The sequence below is a fragment of the Peromyscus maniculatus genome, chromosome 9, assembly GCF_049852395.1.
Source record: "Peromyscus maniculatus bairdii isolate BWxNUB_F1_BW_parent chromosome 9, HU_Pman_BW_mat_3.1, whole genome shotgun sequence".
Classification (NCBI taxonomy): domain Eukaryota; kingdom Metazoa; phylum Chordata; class Mammalia; order Rodentia; family Cricetidae; genus Peromyscus; species Peromyscus maniculatus.
This window is the reverse complement of record NC_134860.1, coordinates 56,916,937-56,934,862: the sequence shown is the minus strand read 5'-3', so window position 1 is coordinate 56,934,862 and position 17,926 is coordinate 56,916,937.

Sequence of the window (17,926 nt, the reverse complement as noted above, 5' to 3'; positions counted from 1 at the left end):
TCGGGGAAGTTAGGAGCACTGCAGGAGGTAAGATTTTATCTCTGAGCTCTGACCTCTCGGCTTTCTCTTTTACATTGGCTCTGTGTTTCTTATTTTAATAAGACGATTGGTTACATCTACAGATGTATGTATTGAAAAATTTATTTTATTCATTTCTTTTAGATTTTCCAATGTGGTGGAGTTCAGGTCCTTATGATTCTCTGGATTTCCTTCGTGTCTATTGTTATGTGCCCCCTTTCATTTCTGTATTTGTTAATTTGGACATTCTCTCTCTGCCTTTTAGTCAGTTTGGATAAGGATTTGTCTATCTTTGATTTTCTTAAAAAACCAACTCTTTGTTTCATTGATTTTTTTGTATTGTTCTCTTTGTTTCTATTTTATTGATTTCAGCCCTCAGTTTGATTATTTGTTGCCATCTACTCCTCTTGGGTGTGCTTACTTTTTTTTTCTAGAGCTTTCAGGTGTGCTGTTGAGTTGCTAGCATGAGATCTCCCCAGTGTTTTAATGTCTGCATTCGACACTGTGTACTTTCCTCTTAGCACTTCTTTCATTGTGTCCCATAAGTTTGGGTATGTGGTATTTTCATTTTCATCGAATTCTAGAAAGTCTTTATTTTTTTTCTTTATTTCTGTCTTGACCCATTTTTCTTTTAGTAGAGGGTTGTTCAGTTTCCATGAATTCATAAACTCTCTGTTATTGTCATTCAGCTTTAATCTGTGGTGTCTGATAGGATCCAGGCAGTTATTTCAATTTTCTTGTGTCTGTTGAGACTTGCTTTGTGTCTGAGTATGCGGTCAGTTTTGGAGAAAGTTCCATGAGGTGCTGAGAAGGTAGATTCCCTTTTGTTTGGGTGAAATGTTTTATAAATATCTGTTGGGTCCATTTGGTTTGTAATGTCTGTTAGCTCCAGTATGTCTCCGCTTAGTTTTTTTTCTGGATGAGCCATCCACTGGTGGGAGCGGATTTTTGAAGTCTCCTACTATCTGTATGTGAGTCAATATGTGAGATAAGCTATAGTAGTGTTTCTTTTGCAAACTTGGGTGCTCTCGTATTTGGGGCATAGATATTAAGAACTGAAATGTGCCTTTGGTGGAGTTTTCCTTTGATGAGTATGTAGTGTTCTTCCTTATCTCTTTTGACTAGTTTTGGTTTGAAGTCTTTCATTGGATATTAAAATGACTACACCACACCAGCTTGCTTCTTGGTCCATTTGCTTAGAATATCTTTTTCCAACCCTTAACCCCGAGGCAATATTTATACTTGATGTTGAGGTATGTCTCTTGGATGCAGCAGAAGAATGGATACTATTTTCATATCCATTCTGTTAGCCTGTGTCTTTTTATTAGGAAATTGAGACCAATAATATTGAGAGATAGTCATGACCAATGGTTGTTGGTTTCTGTTATTTTGTTGTTGTTGTTGTTGGTAGTGTGTGTGTGTGTGTGTGTGTGTGTGTGTGTGTGTGTGTGTGAGAGAGAGAGAGAGAGAGAGAGAGAGAGAGAGAGAGAGAGAGAGAGACGGAGAGACAGAGAGACAGAGACAGAGAAAGAGAGAAATTTCCTTCTTTTGATTTTATTGGTGTGAGATTATTTCCTGTGTTTTCATGGGTATAGTTAACCTGTTGTTGGAGTTTTCCTTATAGTACCTGTAGGGCTGGATTTGTAGATAGATATTGTTTAAATTTGACTTTATCATGGAATATCTTATTTTTTCCATCCATGGTGATTGAAAATTTTGCTAGGTATAGTAGTCTGGGCTGGCGTCTGTGGACTCTTAGAGTCTGCAGCACATTTGTCCAGGCCCTTCTGGCTCTTAGAGTCTCCATTGAGAAGTCAGGATAATTCTAATAAGTCTGCCTTTACATGTTACTTGGTCTTTTCCCCTTTCAGCTTTTACTAGTCTTTCTTTATTCTGTATGTTTAGTGTTCTGATTATTATGTGAATAGGGGATTTTCCTTTCTGGTCCAGTCTGTTTGGTGTTCTGTAAGCTTCTTGTACTTTATAGGCATCTCCTTTATATTAGGAAAATTCTCTTCTTTGATTTTGTTGAAAATATTTTCTGGGCCTTTGAGATGGGAATTCTTCTCCTTCCTTTTTCCTATTTTTCTTAGATTTGTTTTTTTCATAGTGTCTCAGATTTCCTGCATGTTTTGTGTCACGAGTTTTTTAAATTTAACATTTTCTTTGACCAATTTATCCATTTCTTCTATCATATCCTCATCACCTGAGATTCTCTCTTTCATCTCTTGTACCCTGTTGGTGATACTTGCATCTGTAGTTCCAGTTTACTTACCTAGATTTTTCATTTCCAAAATTAGCTGAGTTTGTGTTTACTTTATTGATTCTATTTCCTTTTTCTGGTCTTGAACAGTTTATTCTTTTTCTTCAACTATTTGTTTGTGTCTTTTTGGATTTCTTTAAAGGATTTATTCATTTCCTCCAACTTTTTGTTTATGTTTTCCTGGATTTTTTTAAGGAATTTTTTTTCCCTCACATTTTGTTTGTGTTTTCCTGGATTTCTTTAAGGGATTCATTAATTTCCTCTTAAAGGATCTCTATCATTTTCATGTAATTGGTTTTAAGGTCTGTTTCTTGTGCTTCAGCTATGTTGGAATATTCAGGTCCTGCTGTGGTGGGATATCTGGGCTTTAATGGAGGTATATTGCCCTGGACATTATTGATTGGCTTTTTATGCTGGTGTCTAGGCATATGGGTATGGGATGATAATAGGTCTAGGTGCTGATTTCTTGATTTGTCTTTGTGGGTGTTTTGTTCTTGTCTTTCTGTTTCCTCCCTGGATTTTAGGAAAGTATGATGGCTATATAATGCCTGCTATCCTGGACTGCTTAGCTGGTGTGTTCAAAGGGAATGCCTGGTGGTGTTGGAGGCTTGGAATACTGGAATGAGTTGGGGGAAGGAAGGTTGGTAGGGAAGGTCTTTGGATCCCTTGGGGATGGGGTTAGAGAGGAAAGGGGGACCATGGCAGATTTCCTGCTACAGAGCTGGGATGAAACCAGGTGGAGGGGTGGATTGGATCTCAGGAGCACAAGGAGATAGGTGGGTCCACCTTCAACAACACCTACTTGTTGCCCTGGAAGGAGCAGCCATTGGGTTAGCAGGGGGTGCCTGCTGGGATTAGGGTCTGGGACTAGGCTACAAGTGAGGAAGAGGAAGGTTAGAAGGGGAAGATCAGTGGGATCCATAAAAGATGGGAGCATGGGGACAGGGAAGGCTGCCGAAGACTTTCTGCTGCAGAGCAGGAGAAGAGAATGAGGGATTGGCTGTCGGGGAACAGAGAGAGGTTAGTGGGCAGCCTACCTGGTTCTCTAGAAGGTAAGGCCTGTGATTAGCAGAGAATACCTGCTGGAGTTGGGGGCTGGGCCAGCAAGTGTTGGGAGAGAAGTCAGGAGGGGGTGGTCTGTGGGATCCACAGGGGATATGGGAACTGGGGAAGGAAAACCGAAGGCAGTGGAGACAGGGGCTTGGACTGGAGGGGAGCAGGGAGTGGCGAGTCTTCCGTTAGATTACTGTTTCCCTGCTCTGTTTGGCTGGTGTGCTCCCATTGAGTGCCTGCTGGGCTTGGAGGCTGGGGTAAATGTGATCAGTTGGGGGAAGAAGGGATGGGGAGAAGATCTTTGTGCTCCCTTAGGGATGGGGGTCAGAGAGGAAAGTGATTCTTGAGCATTCTTGGTGATTTTTACCTAATGGTCTCTGAAATGAGAAAGCAATTTCAAAGACAAAATAAAAATTTCAGTGAATTCCAAATGATGGTGCCAGGCAACGTGTTCAGTTTCCCCTGTCCAGTTCCACTCAAGGTGAACCAAAACTAACTAAAATAAGAATGACAAATTTGGAAAGAATCACTACAAAATTGAATCCTTGAGACTCTCAGTGTGCACATTAGCATAAATATGCATAATTCAAGTCACTATGTGTCTTAGGGTTTCTATTGCTGTAAAGAGACACCATGACCATGCAACTCTTATAAAGGAAAACATTTAATTGGGGCTAGCTTACAGTTTCTGAGGTTTAGTCCATTATCAGCATGGCAAGAAGAATGGCAACATGCAGGCAGATGTGTGATGCACAGGGAACTTCTCAGCTTCCACATCTTGATCTGCAGGCAGCAGAAGGAGATGGTGACATTGGGCCTAGTTTGAGCATGTAAGACTTCAAGCCCACCCCCACCCCCCCACCCCCCCCCGGACACACTTCCTCCAACAAGGCCACACCCACTCCAAAAAGGCCACACCTCCTAATAGTGCCATTCCCTTTGGGCCCAGCATTCAAACACATGAGTCTGTGAGGGCCATACCTATTCAAACCACCATACTATATACTTCAGCACTAAAATCACTCTCTGATTATTTATACTCATGAGGCCTCACTAACCTATGCTAGGGCACGCTACCTCTGTAGTTACCTTAACATGGAGAGAGAAGGAATGCTCAGACTCAGCTGTCCAAAGCCGGTAGGATCGTCTGGAAACAACTCAATATAGTAACATATTCTGTAGCGAGAGAGTGACGTGTCCAGCCAGCATAGTCCCTTGTTGACATTGTGCTATTGGAGAAATGCTTAAATCAACAGCTTCAGCTCAAGAGTTCTTTTGGATCCAAGTGCTGCCATGGGAAGACAGAGGCATACATGTGTCTTTATGTTGACTTTAGCCCCGTGGTATGTAAGCTAATATCCTTTCCAAAGCCCTACAATAACTATATATTTGTTTAAGCTCTTACCAATGTGCTGGAGTGAAGATGTTGACCTCTTGAATTGGCAACAAGACATTTAATAAAATTAGGAGATTAGAAGGAATTCAAAGAAGATATTTTATCCACCCTGCAGTCTCAAAATGCTACTATTCCAAAAAACAAGACAAAACAAAACAAAAAAATCCAGAAAAATGCCAACAATGAATTATTGGACAGCTGGAATTTTGTTTACTTATCTCAGAGAAGCAAGTGCTGAGACTAAAGTCTGCCTTGGAGAAATACTTGTAGGATGATATAATAGATGGTCCAACAGCCCGAGGTGCTGTGAGGAGGTTCACTGAGCTGATATCATTGTGTCTTCGTCATTCTTCTCCGGAATAGGACCTGCTCTGAATTTACAGCTGGGGACAACTCTTTTCATTCTATCCCTTTGGAGCCTGGCCCTCCTGACACTAATGGAAATCTTAGAATCATCAGTTTTGTTGTTTGGTGGGGGATTTAAAGGTCTTTGAGTGCCAAACTCCAAATACTAAGCTGTTTTTCATCATTCTTCATTTGGTATGGTGACCTGGAAAAGCATGTTGTCTAAGAACCATCTCCCCCAAACTCCAGAACAAATATACAAATGAAAAGCTCAAATTCTTCCTTCGAGTGTGAGATTAAAGCTTCAAGTTGGAGCTTTTTGTATCTTCTCTGGTTCACAGCTGCTATTCGGAGCTTCACGGGGAAGAGTTCCAGAGAGTCCAACCAGTTTTTCTGAGAATTCCCAGTCTTATACACAATACATTCTCTCTCTCTCTCCTGACATTTTTCCTTTTATTGAAAATAGATTTTTTTTCTCCTATCATATGTCTTATTTACAGTTTCCCTCTACTCCTCCCAGTTCCTCCCCACACCCCCTTCCATCCAGATCCACTCCCTTTCTGTCTCTCATTAGATAAGAAATGGGCTTTTAAAGGGTAATAATAAAACAAAATATAATAAGATAAAACAAAAATGAACACATCAGAATTTGACAAGACAAACCAACAGAAGGAAAAGAGCCCAAGAGAAGGCACACGAATTGCACTCTCAGGAGTCCCATAACAACGCTAAACTGGAAGCCATACTATACAGGCAGAGGACCCGGTGCAGATCCGCACGGGCGCCATGCCTGTTACCTCATGTCTGCGGGTTCATATGAGATTTGCTCATGTTGATTTGGTGGGCCTTGTTCTCCTGGTGTCCTCCATATTCTTTCTGTCTTTTCTCCCAGGGGGCGCCCTGAGCTCTGAGGGGAGGGATTTTATGGAAGCCTCCCATTTAGAGCTTCATGTCTGAAGGTCTCTCGCTCTCTGCATAATGTCTGACTGCAGGTCTCTGTATCTGTCCCCATCTGATGCAGGAGGAAGCTTCTCTGATGCTGGCTGAACAAGGCACTGATTTGCTTCCCTAGTTGGAATCCATTTTCTTATTTCAAAAAACACTCGCCATTTTATTTGTGCTATGACTGCACACTAAAGAGTCACCAAAGAATCCTACATTTAATCATCATGAAATAGTTTTATGGCTATTTTTTTTTTCTCTACTCAGATTTTTACTAGTGGATAAGAACAACTTTAACTGCTGTTTACTTTTTGGAAATTGCTACTCCAAATAGGACGGGCTATCTTCAGACATTATTTCTTGTCTGATGGTACCTGTTAACACAATTAACAATTAAAATAAAGTATCCTCAGTGTACCAGTCAGTTTTGACTGTTGACTCGAATGTAGAAAGTCACCTGGGGAAGGGAGTCTCAATGATTAGGTTGGCCCGTGGACATGTCAGGGTGGATGGGTTGTCTTGATTATGTAGGTTCATGTGTCAAGACTCAAACTCAAAACGAACAGCAACTCCCCCTGGGGTTGTTTTGGACAAGGCATGCGAGCATTCATTCTCTTCTTGCTCTTGACACCATGCGTGTTACTAGTCGCTTCTAGGTGCTGTGCCTTGATTTCCCTTCAGTGATGGGTTGTGTGACGGATTCACCAGAAGTATGAATCCAGTAAGCCTTTTCTCACTTAAAGTTGCTGTTGTCGGGGTGTTTTATCACGGAGAAAGGAAAGGAAATCAGGCAGATTCTAACTCATTCTTTAAATAAGACCTGGTAGGTGTATTAATGGAAGCAGAAAGATTCCCCTCATGTTTTAATTCTGCATTCTCCTTGGGTGAGAATTAAACAAATGCTGACTGGCTTTAAAGAGAGGGCAGCAGTATTTAGTGAGCTCAGAGCATAAGCAAGCTGCCTCCTGAGCCCACCCCTCATCTCCTTTGTACTCAGGGCTCCTCGACACAGGATCTCCACCTGCTGAAACTGGTGGATTCTTGCTGTGCATGTTCGCATCCTCCTGCGGATCCTGAGACTCAACTTTGTGATTGATCTATGTTGTTAGTCAATGGGTTTTTATTCTCATTGAATTTCTATATATTTGATGAGCTCTTTCCCACGGAATGGCTGGTTTCTCCTCCTTCTGGATGTTACAATTGTTCATATATTTTTAATGCATTTTGGAAAGGAAAGAGTGTAGTGCTGAAATTCTGAGCTGGTCATCACGAATTGAAGGAAACTGCTATGTAACATGTGCCTGGAACAGACCATACCACTGGAGAACTCTTGGCCTCTGACTATGTGGGGTCGCTATTTCCCTGTGTTTTTCTCAGGCACTGCGCAGGCCAGCCCCGTGCTAGCGTGGAGGTATTCAAGAATTCCTGGCCCCTGGGATCAAGGACTTTGCTTAGTCATCTGCTCTTCTGTGGATGGAAACTGTGATTTATGTCTAAGGAAATCTGACAAAGAAGGCAGGATCCCTGCCTTAATTAAGTCACATCGAATGGAATTCACAAAGGGATGTCTTTTTTGAGGTTACTTTGTGTAGCGAAGGGATGGTATTCCATCTACTATATTGGACAAATTTCCTTTTTTTGTATTTCAACTGACAGGCTGATTTTATGATTTTTGTATTTCTTCTGTTGTTGAGTAATTTTCCTTTCAGCAGAGGCTGGGGGATGTCAGTTTCCAGCTCTATCACTCTCTGCCTTATCCCGTGGAGTCAGGGTCTCTCACTCAACCTGAAGTTATTCCACATCAAATACAAAAAAAAAAAAAAAAAAAAAAAAATTCAGTATTTAAAATTTTAAAAATAAAAGAATCCCATTACTGCATTAGTTACCTTTTTCATTACTATAAACAAACAGCTCATAAGAAGTAAATGCCCCAGTGGAGGGGGCATTTATTGGGCTCAAGCTTTGAGGGTTCAGTTCGTCATGGTGGGACGGTATGAAGGGAGGAGCGGCTTGCAGCTGAACTGGCAGGAGCATCTCTACAGATCAAGAAGCAAAGCATGGGTCTTGCAGCCACTGCTCATGCTTTTCTTTTTATTCCTGTTACTCAGGAACCGGAAGCCTGTGAGAGCATGCTACCCACAGTCAGGAAAGTCTTGCCCCCTCGGTGATCTCCGGAAACAGCATCACAAACCCACTCGAAGGTGAACTTCACTGATACTCTGGGCATTTCTTAATGTAGTCAGGTTGACAGTGAGGATCAGTCACCAGGCGTGCTTCAGAAGGCATCCCAGCTTCAGTCTGCCTTTCCTGATGTTTCCTAGTGACCAATGTTAACTGCCCTTCTAGGCTCATGGGGCAGCCCTTTGTCATTTCCTGTAAATACCTGGTGGTAGTCTGTTGTCAATTTAGCATATTTTTGTTTACCGATGTGTGTGTGTGTGTGTGTGTGTGTGTGTGTGTGTGTGTGATAAGCTTGTGTATGTGTGTGTGTGTTTGCATGTGTATGGGCACTCACGTGTGTGCATGAATGTGAAGGCCAGAGATTGATGTCAGGACTCATCACTGATCATTCTTCCATCTTGTTCACTGAGGATTTCTCAGTCAAACCCACAGCTTTCAGCTATGGCTAGTCTTGGTAGCCAGCTTGCCTTGGCTGTCCCATCTCTACCATTTATGTGGGCTCTGGCAATCTTCACGCTTTCATGGCAAGTGCTTTACCCATGGTGCTCTCTCCCTAGTTCTGAGATGAATGTATTCTCTTAACATATTTTTTATTGATTCTTTGGGAATTTCACATCATGTACCCAAATCCTGCTTATTTCCCAGTCTCCCCATATCTGCCCCTCACCCCCTAGCATCCCCCTGAAAGAAAGTTAAAAAAATATTAACTCAAAATAAAACAAAACAAACCACTTGTCTCTTCCATTTTTCCTGCCTCTCCAACACCTCTTCAGCATGGCCCCAGGTGACAGTGCAGGCCACTCAGTTTGGCATGGCCCTGGCTGCAGCATGACCCTCATACACCAAAATAACCTCAGGTGGCAGCCTAGACTCTGGGCATCTGCAGAACCCTTGGTGGTAATGAGCCACGGACACCAACTCAGACTCTGGCTGCTTGTAGGGCCAGGGACCCAGACATGACCATTGGCAGCAGCTCAGGCCCTGATAATCCCATGGCCCTGGGTGGTAGCTCAGGCCACTCAGATTGGAGTAGCTCCAATGGCAGCACCACCCTTGGACACTAATATGGCCACAGGTGGCAACCCAGACCCAAGCATCCATGTGGACTTTGGTGGCAACACATCACACAGACCCCAACTATGGTAGGGCCATGGACCCAGACATGGCCCTTGGCTGCAGCTCAGGCTTGGACATCACTATGCCTCCTGGTGGCAGCATGGGCCACTCAGATAGGCATGGTCCTGGCGGTAACATGGCTCTCGGAAACTAATATAGACTAAGGTGGCTGTCTAGACCCCGGGCATCCTCTCAACCTTCAGTGGTAACTGAAATCATGGATATCAATACAGATTCTGGTTGCTGCTGTAAGGCCTCAGATCTAGACATGGCTCTTGGCAGCAGCTCAGACCTGGACATTGAGATGAATATATTATTAAATGTGTTAAATTTTTAACTGACACGTAAAAATTATCTGTATTTGTGGGATACTTTGTGATGTTTCAGTACATGAATATTTACTGTACTGAATATTTACCTTCTTTGAAAACATTCAAAATCTTGTCTTATAATATTTAAAACATACAGCTATAGTTAGTTAAGAGCAAGATGTTCTGGTAAATGTATTTTAAAATGCAGTGTGGACACAAGTCCTGTACAGGATGTGGACATTTTAAGTATCTTGCCTACCGTACCTAATGTTTACCTATTTATTTTCTATATGTAGCTTCTGATGTGCTATTTTAATTCTGAAGAAATTTATTTAATTTCTCTTTCTTTTTGGGTGGTTTATGTCTTCCCTAAGAAATGTATTTTTGTGGCTGGGTATTATGGAGGCATTTTTCTCAATTGTGGTTCCCTCTTTTCAGGTAACTCTAGCTTGTGTCAGGTTGACAGAAAACTAGCAAGCACAAATTATACCCAGTATTATACAATTGTGCCAAAGTCATAATTGTTTAGGGAATATGACATTTACTTAATATTTAAAAATCAATCAAAAGACTACCTGTAAGGCATTTTCTTAATTAGTGATTGATGGTCAGGGCCAAGCCCATTGTGGGTGGTGCCATCCCTGGGCTGGTGGCCCTGAGTTCCATAAGAAGGCAGACTGAGCAAGCCAGCAAGCAGCATCCCTCCATGGCCTCTGTATCAGCTCCTGCCTCCAGGCTCCTGCCCGGTTTGATTTCCTAACCTCATTGCTTGTGATGATGAACTGTTATACGTAACTATGAGTGAAATAAACCCTTTCCTCTCCAAGTTTCTTTTAGTCATGGTGTTTCATGTAAGCAATAGTAGCCCTAATTAAAACAACATGTGAATAGAGAACACTAATGACTTTCAAAGGATATTTTGATTTTGTTAATGAAAGATCTTTGCTTATATTTTTTTCTTGTAGTGGGTATGAAATTAATTGATTATAGCCTTCTAAAATGAATTGTTTATAATTAATTGCTATTATTTCTTCCTTACATGTTGGTAGCATTCACTAGTCAAACTGTACTGGCTTTTTCAAATGACAAATCCCATCTCTTTAACACATACAGGATATTCAGTTTTTACATTTCTTTCTGTGTCGATTATCACAATTATGCCTTTCAAGAAGTTGGCCTAGTCTACCTAAGAAGTAGAATTTATTTTGCTTTGAGTAAAACAGAATGGTTAAAGACAAACTCCTTGGTTTCAAATGAGATTACTATAACCCATGCACCTTGGTTATTGAACCATTTAATAGTTATTCTAGAAGTTAAGTGCAGAATGAGTTAGTGGGCGGGGGAGAGGCCATTAGTAGCCAGGAGCTCTTCAGAACTGAAGGATCCTCTGTCTCAGACCCCTCAGACATGGTCTATCCTGTGTTATTACCCAGTAAGTACACACCTGGTACTTGCCAGTCATTCACTATGTACTCCTTTGTACGACAGAGAAGCACAGCAATGTGAGCTCTTTCTAATGCACTGGGGCTACTTCCTAATAAAAGGATGTTAAAATTCATTATAAACACTTTCAACTCAATTCATATGGAGACTCTGTAATCATTCATGTGCAATTCTTCATCACAAAACCCACAGGGCGTGAAGTGTTCACCTTTACTGATGGGGTCATCAAGTCCCCTCACAAAGTTAAGTTTATTAGTACCTCATGCTTTGTTTCCAGTTATTGTTTTAGCAAATTTACCAAAAACCTGTAGAGTGTTGGATTTTTCTTCTGTTTCTTCTTGTTGCTTTGTTTCACATGGTTTTACCCCAACTGTCTCTCAAGGGAAAGGACTGCTTTCTTTTCTATTCACAGTTTCCTTTTTTTGGAAAGTATCACAATGATTTCCTAAAGGCTTTGAAAGATAAATTCATGTTTATTATAGCTTATTGTCATTTAAATCAAGCAACATAGAAATAAGGAGGTCCTGTTTTAATTACACTAGCTTCTACTTACTGGAGCAAAGCAGACATATCATTATGACTGGGGTTTTTAGAATAAAAGGGGGCCAGTGCAGCAGTGTCTTCACGGAGGGTAAGCATGGTCTGCCAGGAGGCTGACCTGGCTAAACCCTGGCAGGAGTTTCGGTTCCTGTTGGGAAAGTTAACTCAGTAAATAGTGGACTACCGAGGGAAAGAGAGCAGAGTGATGAATTCAAGAGAGAGAGCGCCCAGGGGCACATCAGTGAGTCATGTGAGTATCACCAGGGGCACACCAGTGAGTCATGTGAGTATCACCAGGGGCACACCAGTGAGTCATGTGAGTATCAACAAGGTGCTTGGTTTGCAAATGCCAGGAATGGCTCAGCAAGCTTCATCTCCTGAGTTCCAGGATTCACTACCCAGTCAAGGTGGACAGAGATTCTAACTAAAGGTCTGTCTCTGAGAAGAAATGACAGCCGCAAGTGCACACTATTCAAAGAACAAATCATTGGAATAACACACTTGCTTCTCTTATGATTAAGCATATTCTAGTCATCTAACAGGGGAGGTGTCTTCATAAGTCTTTGGTAAAAGACACAGACACACACACACACAGACACACACACACACACAAGACACACATCCAATGCAAAGCGTGCACATAATCATCTGTTTACAGATGAAAACAAGGCAAACCCTGTGTGGAAATGAATAGGAAATGCGCACTGAGGCCCAGTGTTGATGTTTCTTTTTTAAAATGAAGCAGCATCCACCTCTACTGCAGGTTTAAAAAACCAGATCAGGCAAACCCTCTCAACTAGAAAACATCCAAGGAGATACACCAAGAAAAAAGACAAATCCTCACCACTTATTCAAACGTCTTGAAGTGAACGGTACAAGATCTTATTTGAGACAGTCTTCCAGACTGCACTTTATCAGCTTGAACACACCTCCATGGGCAGGCATTCATAGATTACCTCTTATTTTCTCACTTCTCTCCCTTCAATGATGTCTTTTTTTGCAAATTTATTAAGAGCGTACAATTCTCCCTCTCTTCCCTGCCCTCTGCTCTGCTCCCGCCATCTTCCTTTCTCTCCAGGCCTGGCTCTCCTCCCTCCTATCCCTTCTTCTTTCTAATAGAGCTCTTTGTAACTCTGGTAAAAAAAAAAAAAAAGAGTGTGCAATCCTATGTGCCAGATAGCTAACTGCCCCAGTTGACTGCCTAAAATTAAATACAAGAGAAAACAAATACATGACAAACGTCTTTAAATAAAATCAATACCCTCTTTTCTTTCCCTCTGATATGGAGTCTACAGACAAATCTCTTACTGGAGAGTGGTAAAAACTGTTTTGCTTTGGTTCTATTGTTTAAATGTGGCTATAGCCATTTACTCAAGTGAAATTAGTTTATTTCCTTTCTTGTCTGACAGTGACTATGGGAGGGTAACTCGACTTCTGAAAAAGTGGGTGTAAGCATTTATGTAAGTTTCAGATATTTTTCTAATCAACAACATTTAAACGAAAGTCTTTGGGAGATTCTGTGTCTGCAGAGCAACAGTTGAAGCAAAATTGATGTTTATTTCACCAACTCTGAGTATCCCTTACTCTTTGATATTTATTTATGATATTATTTTCACTACTTTAAGATTATAAAATTGTTTTTAATATAAAAATGCAGCTAAATACCCTATCTAGAATAAAAGGAGGCCACATGGGCCAAAACAAGAGAACGATTGTTTCTCCCACTTGAGCCCACAATGATGTTGGGGATGACCTGCCCATTGGTGCATTGCCTAATCCTTCATTCTGAAATTCCTCTGGCTGATATTGAAACTGGACTTCTGTGCTACCTTTAGCCCCAGCAGGCCTTCACATCAGTTCTAGACACCCCCAGCACCCTCACTGTCCATTATCCAAAGCAGCCCTCCATAGGTCAAGCCTGCTACTAGGTTGATAGATGTTCCCAGTGGGGTCTGTGTGCTTCTTTCACAGCAGGGTTAGCTGTAATCCTGCCGCCTCCAGCGCCTATGGGTTCCCCAGCACCTGACAGTCCTCCAAGGTCTCCAGGATCTCCAGCTCCTGCAGGTCCGCCAACAACTGCAGGTCCTCCAGCACCTGCAGGTCCTCCCACTCCTGCAGGTCCTCCTCCAGCACCTGACAGTCCTCCAGGGTCTCCAGGATTTCCAGCTCCTGCAGGTCCTCCAACACCAGATGGTCCTCCAATATCTGCAGGCCCTCTGACACCTGCAGGTCCTCCTCCAGCACCCGACAGTCCTCCAGGGTCCCCAGGACCTCCAGCTCCTGCAGGCCCTCTGACACCTGCAGGTCCTCCTCCAGCACCCGACAGTCCTCCAGGGTCTCCAGGGCCTCCAGCACCTGCATGGCCGCTTCCTTAAAGCCTCTCCCTAGGGCAGACAGTGTAGCCATCTTGGAAACTCAAGCCCTGCAGACAAACAAAAGAGCTTACATGAAGCTGGCATACCTCAAACACCTGAACAAACCCCTTGCAGCAGCACGAGGGCGTAAGGTCACAGTGGCTGCTTTTATAACATAGATGATCCTGAGTTTAAATTTGTACTCCAGTCATTATCCTAAAGTGCTTTATGGAGAGTAGATGATATCATCATCACCACCACCACCATCACCATCACCTCTTCCTCCTTCTCCTCTTCCTTCTTCCCCTTTCTCCTCTTTCTTCTTCATGATTTATTTCTTTGGCTGTATGAGTATTTGCTGCTGCACCATGAGTAAAGTGCCCATGGAATCCAGAAGAGAGCATCAGATCCCCTGGAAATGGAATTACAGAGCGTGTGAACTGAGAATTGAACCCAGGTCCTCTGGAAGGGCAGCCAGTGCTCTAAACTGCTGAGCCATCCCTCCAGCCAAGACCATGTGTTCTTAAAAGAGTGTGCTAGCTTGACTTCAATATTTTTGGTTTCTCTCCACATTCTATCCACCTTGGACTTTACACATGGAAGGTCCCAACTGTTTTGAGAGCACATATTTCCTCCATAGTAAATTACCCTCTCAATTAATGTAAATTCAAGGTTTTTCTTTTTTCTTTTTTTTTCTTTTTGGTTTTTCCAGACAGGGTTTCTCTGTGTAGCTTTGCTGTGTAGCTTTGCGCCTTTCCTGGAACTCACTTGGTAGCCCAGGCTGGCCTCGAACTCACAGAGATCAGCCTGCCTCTGCCTCCCAAGTGCTGGGATTAAAGGTGTGCGCCACCACCGCCTGGCCCAAGGTTTTTGTTTAAGCCTAATTTTATTACATGAGTGTAGCAGATTGTTGCGGCACGGGTGTGTGGGTTCATGCGGATCCGTGGAAAGAAGACTCAGAGGCACCTTAAGAATGAATCTAGCTTTTCATGACTGCAGGGGGGTCCAGTCTCTAAGGACTGAATCACTTTCCCTTTGCCCAGTGCATTTTTAGTTTTCTCTCTATTTATAGTGTAGCCAGTTGATTTCCATATGCTCAAAGCAACCTGAAAGGAGCTCCCAAAGATACAAGGCCAAGTGCAAATTCCTCAATTTCTCAGGTACCATGGTTTTCAGGGTTCCCTGAACCAAGTTTTGCATAGGCCTTTTGTTCCTTGGGAGACTCTTATACAAGATTCACTTAGGGCAATAAGAGAAACAAAAGGTATGGCTTAAACAAAGCTACTCTCTGGAGCCAGGCCAGGAGTAGCTTGGTAGGAATACAGCCACAGATAGGTTTGACTTACTTAGTTTATTTCATCCTTTAGGGCACCATAGTACTCTCTACACTAATACCATGGCACATATACAGCTTTATTTTGTATTTTAAGATCACAAATAGCTTCTACAGTAATGTCTTATCTCAGGCTATTTTATAACACCCCTTTCTAGGCCCTATAATTTCACAAGCAAAAGAACTCACGTGGGAGGATCTCGTACAAGCTGGTGCTTGTCCCTAGATCTTCAGCTACTGCCTTATTGAAATATAGACTTCTACTAAAACCCAGGGCAAGCAGTTATGACTTATATTACACAAGACAACGTGTTTGTGGATCAATGTCGTTTATTTTACTGCAAAGGGCAATTTCAATTCTCTCTTAGAAACCGAGATGTGTGCTCACCTAGACTTGTCCGTAGGATGGTGATGCTGATGGTATGATGCAGCAGGGGTGATGGTGAAGTGGTGGTGACTATGGCCATCACAATGAGTATGAGGGTGTAATTGTGTTGACGATGGTGATGGGGTTGGTGGTGGTTGTTCTGGTGATGGTTAGGGTGATGGCGATTGTAGTGGTGATTATGGTGATTATGATATTGATGGCTGGTTCTAGTGTCAGTGATAGTGATGGTGACGGCATCCTGGTGGCATGACGTCATGAGGTGAGGGTGATAGTGAGTGCAGTGTGACGACAATGGTAGTGGTGTGGTGTTTTAAAAGATTTAAAATATATTTTTACTGTGTGTGTACTTATGAGTGTGTGTATGTGTGTGTGTGTGTGTGTGTGTGTGTGTGTGTGAGAGAGAGAGAGAGAGAGAGAGAGAGAGAGAGAGAGAGAGAGAGAGAGAGAGAGAGAGAGAGAGAGAGAGGGTTGGGTTTTTTTTGTCAGCAGAAGCTGGGGTCATCTAGGAAGATGGAACCTCAACTGAGAAAATGCCTACATCAGAGTCATATGATTGTATTGTTTGAATCTTAGATGGTCTTTTAATAAAAAAAAAAACAACCCAGAGCCAGATATCAGGGTGAAAGGTGAGAAAGCTCAGAGAAGCAGAACACTCATTTTTACCTCTACAAAATCCTCAGCCTAAGAGAGAGAGAGAGAGAGAGAGAGAGAGAGAGAGAGAGAGAGAGAGAGAGAGAGAGAGAGATCCTGTTTCCTCACACTTTATATACCTTTCTCTGCCCTGCCATATTAATCCCTTCCTGGGATTAAAGGCGTGCGTGCTTCCCATGCAAAGGCATGAGATCTCAAGTGCCAGGATTAAAGGTGTGTGCCATCACTGCCTGGCTCTACGTCTAATCTAGTGGCTGGCTCTGTCCTCTCATCCTCAGGCATGTTTATTAGGGTACAAATATATCGCCACATGATTGACCTGTATGCAAGCCTGTGGGGCACTATTTTGATTAATGATTGATGTGGGAGAGCCCATCTCACTATAGGTAGTACCAACCCTGGGCAGGTGGTCTTGGATTGTATGAGAAAGCAGGCTGAGAAAGCTACTGGGATCAAGCCAGTGAGCAGCACTCCTCCATGGCCTCTGGTTCAGTCCCTGCCTCTGGGTTCCTGCCTTGAGTTCCTGCCTTAGTTTACCTAAGTGACAGACTGTGATCAGGACTCTAAGCCAGAAAATAACTCTTTCCTCCTCTCCATTGCTTTTGGTCATGGTGTTTATCATCGTCAAAATCAGACCAAGACAGAGGATAACTCTTGGCCAATGGCAGTCAGTTCTCACCTTCTGCTCTATGGGGGATCTGGAGTCATCAGGCCTATCTATATACCAGAGCCTCTACCTGCTAAGTCTTCTCACTAGCCTTAGTGATCTGAGTTTTAATACTCTAAAAGGATATTTTTTTCTTGCTCCTTTAAACACACACATTTTGCTAGCAAGCCTGGTCTTCTCAATCAGAATACAATGGTTGGGATTTAAGAAATTTGTTTCAAACCATTTAAGGCTAATGCTTAGAATGTCATTTTATACCCAAAAGTCACTTGTTAAATATGTTAATGATGAGGATGCTGGAATCAGTGTTTCTACTGATAGACAAAGGTTCAGGGCAGATGAGAAAAAAATGTAGATTTAAGATTGGGCAAAGCATAAGAGCCATTGTGTTGAAACAAAGTGTTCAGTGGCATTACAGTTGTGTTAATTTAATATTTAAGAATATTTATTGAATGTTTGTCATATATCATGTGTGTTTGAGGTAATATCTATGAATGACTAGAAGAAACCCCAACATGCCTGAGGCTTCCACGTTAGCGTGGTGGGGAGATAGTTAACAATGCCACATAAAACTCTTTAAGTTTTAAGATGTTATAGGAAAGGAGACAATATTTCAAGAAAAGGAAGAGGGCTGTGAAGGTTAGGACGGGGAATGGGATAAATTCTTCAGTAGGTGGACTGGGGAAGGCTACCCTGAGAAGGTAACACTTGAGAGGTCTTTAATAAAGTATGTGTGTGTGTATTGGGGGGGGGGCGGTTAGCTACCTGGATGTGAAAGGGAAGATTATTCCTGATAGTGGGCCAGCCAGTTCAAAGACTGCAAGTTAACAGTGGGTTTGAACAAGCTGGTGATGATTGTATGATTGGTAAGTGGAGGGAAGTGAGGTCAGGGCAGAGGTCTGAGGAGGTGTTGTGTTATATATGC